This window comes from Hyposmocoma kahamanoa, unplaced genomic scaffold, assembly GCF_003589595.1.
Source record: "Hyposmocoma kahamanoa isolate Upper Pololo Valley unplaced genomic scaffold, ASM358959v1 116, whole genome shotgun sequence".
Taxonomy (NCBI): Eukaryota; Metazoa; Arthropoda; class Insecta; order Lepidoptera; family Cosmopterigidae; genus Hyposmocoma; species Hyposmocoma kahamanoa.
The window spans coordinates 4,071,294-4,082,228 of NW_020653391.1; the positions used below are offsets into that span (position 1 = coordinate 4,071,294).

Here is a 10,935-nt window from a genome sequence, read left to right on the forward strand (position 1 = left end):
CTCGTGCGTAGTGCACGACTTGTTCGCCCCGACACATGGTATTATAAAAAAAAATCTAACTTGCATTTTGCATGCCCGTGTCGGCACATGCAGCCGACGACAGGATGCGCAGCGCTACAAAACGCTGTAACTTATAGGTTATAAATAAGACCCCGAACTCGCAAAAAGGAATATTATTATCTATTTTTCAGATGTAAATCACGTACCAAAATTTCTTTTTTTTTTAAATAATGTACTTTTCGGGCTCTTTACATATCCCATGGTCTGCTATGAGCTATCCATCTATCCAACAGTTGCAGTGCCACTCAGAATTTTAAATCGCAAAGATCTTACGGGCGCTACCACTGCGCCCGTCACCCTGAGACATAAGTTGTCAAGTCGTGTGCCTGTAATTGCACCAGCACCCGTACCCTTTTAATGCGGAACGCAGTAATACTCAAATTACTGCTAGGCGGCAGAATTAGGTAAGGTCGCAGTACTTCCCCGGACGAACTCTTTCAAAGGAGCTCTACTGCTACCAATACTAAATAATACTAGATACTTAACAATAACGTGTATTTTTTTAAAGGCAGATAGCTACACCGGGCTGTATAGCAAGCAATTTGAGGCGACCTTTAGAGAGACTAATACAGAGTCATAATATGTAATCTGATAAATAAAATACTGCGTACAATAGGGTAGTAAGGTCAGGTCTTTGAATTCCAAAACCGACAAGTGATTTATCACTAATGATAAAATGGCATGTGTTAATCATAATAGTGACTCGTTTTTTAGTTGTATTTTTATTCTTTCCACTACGGAAAAGGAAAACCATACAGCCAAGTTTTGGTGAATTTTTCTTTTGTTAGCTTTTCGTAACCTAAGCCAAGACTTTAGTAGACAGGTGCATATTTTATAGGCTTGAAGCCTCGTCTTCGGTGGTAGTATCCAGTATTGTGGGTACCATGGATACACACATAGACAACATATTCACACATATTCATCCAAACTTATTAGGAAGCTTATTAGGAAGCTGGAACATTACTGTGTAAATGGCAAGGCGTCGAAACTTGTCTCGTCATATCTCAACGGTAGAATTCAGAAAGTAGACATACATGGAGTGACTTCTTTGGGTTCTCCAGTAAAAATGGGTGTTCCGCAGGGCTCAATACTTGGACCTTTCTTATTTCTGATTTATATTAATGATCTGCCATTCTTTGTTAAGGACCATTGCGAAATAGTGTTGTTTGCTGATGACACATCCTTGATTTTTAAAACAGACAGACATGACATTAACTATGACCGTATTAATGATACCCTCTCTAAGGTAGTTTATTGGTTTAATGCTAACAATTTATTGCTTAATGCCAAGAAGACAAAATGTGTTAAATTTGAATTACCTAACGTAAAATCGACTAGTCCAAGCATAGAAATAAACGGAGAAAAGTTAGACCTTGTTAATAAAGCAGTCTTCTTGGGAGTGACCTTAGATAGTAAACTTCAGTGGTTTCCACATATATCGTCCCTGGCCAGCAGATTAAGCTCCGCTGCATACGCAGTCCGCAGAATACGTGAGCTTACCGATGTTAGTACTGCTAGACTAGTTTACTTTAGTTACTTCCATAGTATAATGTCCTACGGGATTCTCATGTGGGGTAAAGCGGCAGATATTCAAACCATATTTGAATTGCAAAAACGAGCGATTCGTTCTGTGGACCGTCTAGGCTCTCGGGTATCTCTCAGAGAAAAGTTTAAGGAGACTGGTATCATGACTGTGGCATCACAGTACATTTACTCAAATATTTTATATGCCCGTAAAAATATACATAATTTCAATAAGAAAGAAGATATCCATAATATTAACCTTAGAGCTAAGTCCAAACTCATGGTACCACGATTTCGTTTAACAAAGGTAAACAACTCTTTTATGGGGAACTGTATACGTTTTTACAATAAGATTCCGGAGCATATATTAAATTTATCATTTCCTAAGTTTAAAAACTACATTAAAAATATTTTGATCGAAAAATCATATTACAAAATTGAAGACTACGTGTTAGATAAAGATGTATGGAAAGACGACATGGCTCCAGAATCCACACAAATTTGATTCAAAGTGTATTCCATAGCATTTAAGTTTATTTGAAAAGAGCAATCCCTAGAGTTTCTTGCTCGTTCTTCTCAGGGAGGTCAGCGCCAGCGTAGTGAACGAGCAGTAGCTTAAATGTGACGTTTTCAAGTGTAAATTTATTTTACCTATGGAATAAATAATCTTTGACTTTGACTTTGACTCATAAGAGAAACAAATGTAGGCCATACAAATATTTAGAGTGGGTTCATTTAAGAGCTCAAATCCACAACAGAGTTCAAATTTCCAGTACTTTCAATTCCGAGAATATGTCAATTCCAACGATCCGTCGATTCTAATTAAATTCAAGTGCTAATGACAAGTTCGAAATTAAAAAAAAATCATTCAGATTCTGAATAATTGGTTTCAAAGGACAGCAGATTTTTGATGAAATAATTTTCTATTTCAAATGATATATGCCTATACCACTCAATAACGTCTTCTTCTTATTTTAATATTTGTAGCCCCATCGAAATAATCGATGATTCCGCCAATGTCAAGTTAAGGAAAGCACGCGTTTATTACTCTGAATTTGACTTATAGGATGGAAAAAAAGTAGTTTCCATAGTCTAAGGAATTTGACCTGAATCTGAATTTGACATCACGAAAACGAACTTTGTGATTTATGAACGAAAATTAGAGAACCATCTACAGAAGTACTACTTTATTAGGTACCGGATTTTACATTATTCCTAAGTCCATTTTCGGCAATAATACATATACTACGAGTCATGTACCTCACTTCGGGCTTCGCCCTCCGCTGGATGTTCATCACCTGAAGAGGCTGTCGAAGAGTTTGAAAAATATGTTTCAGAGATTGTCACGGAGGAGTGGCATAAATGTTTTCAAAATTGGTTCATCGGTATGAAAAAGTGCATTAACGCTAACGAGAATATTTTGAGAAACAATAAATTCATTTCTGACCATTTATAGTATTTTTTTCTTATTCATTCCGGAAACTTATAGTGCGTCTCACGTACTCAATGTATTTTTTTCAATTTGGCCGGTTCTATTTTAAAATTCTTTTTTAACCGACTTCAAAAAAGAGGAGGTTCTCAGTTCGTATTTTTTGTACGTATGTTACGCGACAATTATTTTTGTATGTATGTATAATTTGCGAACCGATTTTAATGATTCTTTTTTGTTGGAATGAGGGTACCTCAGTATTTGTCACATTTATATTTGAAGAAAATATTATCTAGTATAATACCTCTAAGGGTGGCAAACTAGGGTATGAATCCGGTTTCACGCACTTTCCGGTAACCGATTTCAATAAAACATGGCAAATAGATGTCAATCCACGAACTTTTGAGGTCGGTTTTTTAATACTCTGAACTGAGGTTATTCGAATTATCCAGAAGACGTGCGACCTATATTTTTTTGGCCATGGTTACAAAACGTCGCTGCCATTCCGTTCCGGGGTAATGTAAATTGAGCCTAGGTGACATATCTGCCGATACGCATTTACTTTGTTCATGAAATACCGATCTTAATTGTTACTACTACGGTAATGAACATTTTATGTGATGTTGTATACGGTAATGATAACCTTTCCACGTATTAAGTCAGACTTTTAATCAAGCGACAGTACAATTCATTATCCAGCAACGTTAATTACCTTTGTAATTGTGCAATAAATTCAATAAGGCTATTCATAGTTGAAATTTATATGTATAGCACTGTTAATACAATAGTGTATTAACTCTAAAAGTGTATTTTTTAGAAACGATAAAACGAATCACTCACTTCACAATCATTCATAACTTAAAATTTATGAATATGTTAAAGTTTATTACAGACATCAAATAATTTCGAATTTGCCAATTATTATTAAAAAATAAAACGGAAAAAATAATACTATAGTCAGTAGTAGGGCAGAGCTCCTTGTGACAGAGTTCGTCCAGGGAAATACAGCCACCTTACTTATTTCTACCGCCAAGCAGTAATGTAAGCATTACTGCGTTCCGGTTTAAAAGGGTAAGTGTGCTGGTGAAATTACAGACACATGGTCCTTGTCAATTTATGTCTCAGGGTGACAGACAGGCGCAGTACCAGTGCCCATAAGATCTTTGCGTTTAAAGCTCTGAATGGCACAGCAACTGTTATGGATAGGCGTGTCGCGTATCACCAGGCGCACGACTTTTCCGTCCCGCCAATTGGTATTATATATTTTTTTTTTTAGTAAGGACCGTCTTGACCAAATCTCCAAACTTTATCTCATTTTGAGTTACGTAGATATATTTTAATTGTTTCCTGCAATATTTTAACAACCGCAACGATTTCATTGACGTGTAGAGAATCAAATTTTGCTTTCAGCAATGATATTATCTTGAATTTCTCATATTTTGAGTTACAACACTATTGTAATAGCAGTGCAAAAATATGCTTACATTTAAGGGGAGTAAAATGTATAAAATAAATTATGTTTAACTGAATAGCGATTATTTATTAAATTATTTAGATTTAGCTTTATAATGTTACTGAGGTAATCAATAATGATCTCCGTCATATTTGGACGTGGAGTAAACAATTTGGTCTTAAGCTGAACGCAACGAAAACGCAAATGATTGTTATTGGCAGCTCTAGAATGGTATCCAAGATAGATTGGTTTCGCTTGCCGCAGGTTATTATAGACGACACCTACATTAAAATTAGTGACAATGTAAAAAATCTAGGTATACTTATTGATAGGGCACCTTATTGATAGGGTATCTTGGGCACCTCAATTAGTTGAGACCAGCCGCAAATTGTTTGCGTCTGCCGCATCTCTCAGACGGTTACGTAATTTTTTACCTATTGCCACGAAAACTGCGCTTGCCCAAACTCTTCTTCTTCCAATTCTTGATTATGCTGATGCCTGCTATCTGGATTTAACCGAAGAACAGCTCAACAAACTCGAACGTCTACAAAACTTTTGCATCCGTTTCATTTATGGTCTGAGGAAATTTGATCATGTTTCCATTTATCGCAATGAGCTGAAGTGGTTACCCATTAGACTTCGCCGGAATGCTCATATTCTTAATCTTCTCTATGGCATCTTATTCATTCCTCACACACCACCTTATCTTAAGGAGCGATTTGAATTCGCCCATCAATACAACCCCCGACTTCTGCGCTCTTCTTCAACTCTCCAACTTAAGATGCCATTGCATACCTCCCAGTATTACGACAAGTCCTTTACTGTTCAGGCTATTCGTTTGTGGAACGCTTTACCTTTGTCTATTCAACAAGCGAAATCATTGAATATATTCAAAAATATGGTAAAAGTACACTACCTTAATTTAGTGTGACCTGGACTGCTTAGGTATTTTTATGTTTTGAAATTACGTTTTAGAAATTTTTATATTTATAAGTATAAGAATATATAGTAGTTTACGATATTCATATATATGTATTGGTTTTATTATTTATTTATAAATATATGTATATTTGCATTTATTTATCAATTTTTATCTGTTGATTAGTAATTCTTCTTACACCGCCGTCTTTTTCCTGTGAATTATATAATTACTTCCATCCAAAGGTTGTCTGGCAGAAATCGCTTAAAGCGATAAGACCGCCCATTGTATCACCGCTTATTTTTAATTTAATTGTATAGTATTTGTTTCCTTTTTTGGTGTACAATAAAGAATTTTTGTATTGTATTGTATTGTTACTACAGACGGAGTAAATAACAGTTCATTGTGCAAAAGTGTTGTCCGCTTGCAAGCAGCTAGTGATTGCAGTCGATAAACATTATATCGACTATCGACTGAATACTGGTCAGAATAAATAGCCGAATTTGATTCATTTTAATCGTGCTCGGCCTATTATTTGTCCAATTACTGAGCACAGGTTCATTTGAATTGTCAATTTTTGTAAGTTCATGCATACATACACTGTGTTTAGAACTATGTCTATGAAAAATTCAAAGAGGACACATATTTTAAAATTTTTCATTTTAATTCTTTTTATCTAAAATCAAATTCACATATTTTTTGTTAAAATGTATATAAATAAAAATTTATTTCGATACCAGTAAGCCATCTGTTAAAATAAGATTAAAGAAGGCAACAACGCAATTAATAGACATTAGAAGAACGTCGTAACGGTCACAATTATCATTTCACAATCTATCGATAAAACTGTCGACAACAACTACATAACTATTTAAAATTTTATGAAAACTGGCAACCCTGCAAAAGTCATTTTACTCCGTCTTCAAAAACGACAGACTATAATTACTAAGTTTGCGAAACAGGCCCAATTACAAATGTGTTTGCAAAGGTCGAGGCAGGTTGAAAACCAGTGCTGAGGGATTTTTGCCACTCAGTAAAAGCCGAGACTGTCCCCCACACATAAATAATTTCATTTATATATTTATTTATTTTTGCATTTATAAATAGTCTTTTCGCCTCATTAGCCCGGAAAGGCTTTCTTTCTAGAAATTCTTATTAGAAATCTGCGCGCAAAAGCGTTATTTCCACACTATTTGAAATTCGATCTTGACGATGAACTGTTGTGCACCTAACTTTTTCGTTCAACTACGCGATTTGGGGTACATTATGATATATATATATATATATATAAAAAAAATTTATTATATATTTTTTATTATTTAATTTTTAATATTTAATATTTATTTAATATTTAATATTATTATTTAATATTAATTTTTATTATATATATTTTATTCTTATTAGTGTTGACATTAAATTGACAACGATAAGTAATTTTGTTTATTAAACCCATTGACTTACAATTATATGGACGTCGGGTCCGCGCTAAAAAGTGTCCGCACTTGTAAGGCGCTAAAATCGTATACAGAGCGCGACACTCCGCTTTAGTCTTCATTTGTTCTACGGACAGCGCGATACTGCGATGACATAACAATTTAAATTTCGAATAGGTTGACTTCGGACATTTTTTTCGTGGTTTTTGTATTAGACCCGTCGTCCATTTATTTGTAAGTCAATGATTAAACCTGATTTGTAATAGTTCAACTGTTCTTTCATCTACCATTTTGCTCTCAAAGCTCAAGTCAGGATTGCACTGGCAACACAAGCACTGGAAATACGACCCTAATGGCAGGGACTTGAGTATGATTTCTAGTGCTTTGAATCATACTCAAGTCCTGACTTAAGCATTGAGTAGAGTTCTAGAATACGACTCTTAGGCTCCATCGCTTGCTCAGGTTTCAATACATGAAGCACTCGCGTCAATCAACAACTTTCCAAGCTTGCATAACAATGAACTATTTCATGTTATGTAATTAATGTGTGGAAATAAATGGTTTAAATTGTATTAACGATATGTAAGTGAACATGAGTTTTTTAAATGCTTAATAGAAGGTTAAATTAATACACGTATCCGTCATCGTAGTTTAGTAACGTGTAATAAAGAGTTCTCTTTATTTATGGATTTATTATCCAACGTATCTACAGTATCTCAGCTGCGCACAAATCTTGTATAAGATATTTGCACACCTATCTATTATCCAGACGACCTCGAAAAAGATTACTCGAATGAATGAAGGTTCCACAGTCGAGACGGAGATGTAACACGTCTGTACAGTACCAGCACGCTATGACGTCAGTTTTGACAGATTGCAATAGTGAGGTCAAATTTCAATTCATTATCGAAAAACATATAATCAAATGCGAATCGCATCAATAAGTTCGTAGATTTATAACTAGTATTGCAATGGGTAACTGATCAAAGTTTTAATGATACTAAAATAAAAATGTTTACCTAATACATAGTCAATTCGAAACTGCTTTGTTTTTGTAAAGTATTTGCCTTGTTTGCCTATTTGACAAACAACAAACACCAAACTCGCGTTACTGCGCGTTGGTCAGTTTCTCGATGCACGTGAAAGGAGCCAAATAAGCAAATACGCAAGTAAACGCTACATATGACCATATTAATCATTTTAACTCCTTATTTGGTTCCATGTGTAAACTGTCATATTTGTCAGTGTTTGCATGTTTATTTGAACGTCAAATATTTTTCCACGTACGTCATACACCCAATAGCGAACACAAGTAGTCATATGAAGTGCTGCCATCAGAGTTCGTTCAGAAAAGTATTGCCATCTTACTTATTTGTCGCGAAGCAGTAGTGTGAACTTTTCGACGTTCCCATTTTGAAGGGTATGGGTGCTGGTGAAATCACAGGTGTCGCGAATTATGCCGCGATTTAATATTAGTTTTGTAATATCAAACATTAATATATTTAGTCTGTATGATACCTAAGAGTTGGGAACTATCACGGCAGTTCAGGCATCTCAAATTTTGAAGGTGAGATATCAGGCGTGCACTGGTTGATCGGCGCTACAGTTGGTAAGTTTACACAACGTTTGTTACCAACTTTTTTTTCAACTTGTTTTTTTAATTGATAGTTAAAACAGAAGAACCGATAGTGAACTATGCCCAAATCACATAATTATGTCAATCCGTAACGTAGGCTTCGTCAGGAAGACACAAATATAAATCAGCAACACGCTTCGTTACATAAAAATTAATAATGCAATTCGCCAGACTTAACTATTTTTATCCAAGTAGTACAGTGAAACAGAACCGCTCTGAATCTTACCTGGTTCAAACGTCCCCATAATACTGGCAGCATTACCGCGCTGAATGGGTAACGATATTTGTTGCACATAGTAAAATCCAGAGCGTGGAACACAGCCTCTATCTCTAAGCCGACGACCCATCCCCCTGATGAATTTTTTGGCCTTCGCACCCCAAGTCCCTGCAGTCTCCACTGCAATTGGTACAAAATCGTATATCCGTTCCCATGTACTGTACTTGGCATGTTTCAATTTTGCCGCATACTCTGCAGTCGACCCGACACATCTGGTGGGGTGACTCAGGTGGGACGGTGCAAACTTACTGACACACGTAGCGCCCCAAGCACCGACCCTTCTGCTATGGAACCATTGCAAGGCGGTCAGGTCTCCAGGATGCGATTTCGTGCGGCAAAGCGTCTCACTACCACGGTGCGGGTGATCATTCCGTTGACGATCGTCAACGGCACTACACGTATTTTTTAACCTAGGCTGCGACAGCGATCTTTAAAAGAGTGTTGCACTGCTGTTATTTATAAGCGAATATAGGAAAAAAACACAAAGAAGATTAACATCGGGAATGCGCGATGCGGAGCAATTCGCAAATTCTTGCGATGCGTCGTGCGAGCTCGTAGATTTCTGCGATGGATCGTGCGAGCTCGTAGATTTCTGCGATGCGACGTCGCAGCGCACTTTTGTGTTTCGACCTTTAGGTGGCATGAAGCGGTGGCAGAGGAAGGAAGGGCTGTAGGGGTGAATGTGGAGGCCCATCATAGGGATCAGACGATTCCACTAGTTCAGATCCAGCAAAACGATATGAGGTCAAGATTGAAGATTAGGACAATTACAGTAGTCCTATGAAGTAGAATGAAGTTAGAAGACGTATACGCTAAGAAAGATACTCTATTTACAGGCTGTTGTGATAGAAAGAATGTCGCATATCATCGAGGATAAGGCAAATAGCTGCATTGGTAAAAGCCGCGTATCTGCAATAAACCAACTTTTACAGGAGATAAATTTAACGTTATTGCAATGGCTACCTACGACTTTCATTTTTGTACAGTAAGCATTTATGTTTTCTACGGACTCATAACAATAGATTCCCGTGAATCACGCTAATTTGGTTTTTCCGAATCGAAATGGAAACTCTTAATCCAATGCTAGTTACTCGTAATTGCACTATCCCGAGGAGTTGTAATTTACATTATGATAGAACCTTAGTCGTGGCGACTACAGGCACATGGGACTTGTCAACTTATAATATGTCTTAAAGTGACAGACGCAGTTCCAATCAAAGGCAAAATAGTTGATACTAGGCCCCCATCGAGTGATAAAACAATTTAATATTACCTATAAGGTGTTAAAGTGGGCTGTCAAGCACCTAATATCTACTTAAAATTACGTACACATATTGCAATGATTCTGATCACGGAAATACTATATCAGATAATTACTACGAGTATGTAGGTACTTTAAAATTATCAATAGGTATGAAATGATATCCAGTAGTTACGAAGTTATAAGGTGCTCAAGGTTTACCACGGTAAAAATCTCAGCCGTGACCATGGGATCTGTAAAGGCCCCGAAACATGAGTTTGTTTGAAAAATCAAATAGATATCGACAGTGGAAATTTGAAATGTCGTAAGGAATACTTTGTCATAATGGAAAATGTCCCTTATTATAAAATGTCGACCAATAAATCAGTAAACCAGTTACCCTTATATCGACAGTGAATATTTGAAATATCCTAAGAGACTCATGTCATTTTTCCCTTATAACAAAATGTTCCTTCCAATTACGTGATTTACGTGATTTACATCCGAAAAAATAGTTTCATTTCCTACGTATAACAATCGCGAAAACCTATGAAATCGATAAAGTTTACCTTCATCGTATTATTTGCCGTAATTTCTTGAAATAACTGCATTAAAAATTCCGTGTCATAATTTTTCTAAGGTAAAAATACTTTTTTTTTATACCAAAAAGGGACGAACAAGTCATTGCTTGCATGCTTGGTGGTAAGCGGCACTCTCATCTCGCGCTTCGCTCAGATATTCAAATCGCAAAGATCTGAGAAGCACTGCCACTGCGCCCGTCATCCTGAGACATAACTTGACAAATGTGCCCGTAATTTCACCAGCACCCTTACCCTTCCAAACTGGAACGCAGTAGATAGCACGGCCCTATCAATTTCTACCGCAATCAGCTATATTTCGGATTGCAATGTATGAACACAGCGCAATGACCAACACAGGAGGTTTAACATCTCATATCCCACGG

At 36.4% G+C, this 10,935-nt stretch overlaps 1 protein-coding gene across 1 annotated transcript in view; it reads right to left on the reverse strand.

The window, feature by feature from the left end:
* LOC113239775 (glutamate--cysteine ligase regulatory subunit) overlaps window positions 1-10,935 on the reverse strand; it is a 27,966-nt gene that overhangs the window by 6,999 nt on the left and 10,032 nt on the right. The gene's annotated exons all lie outside the window — the stretch shown is intronic.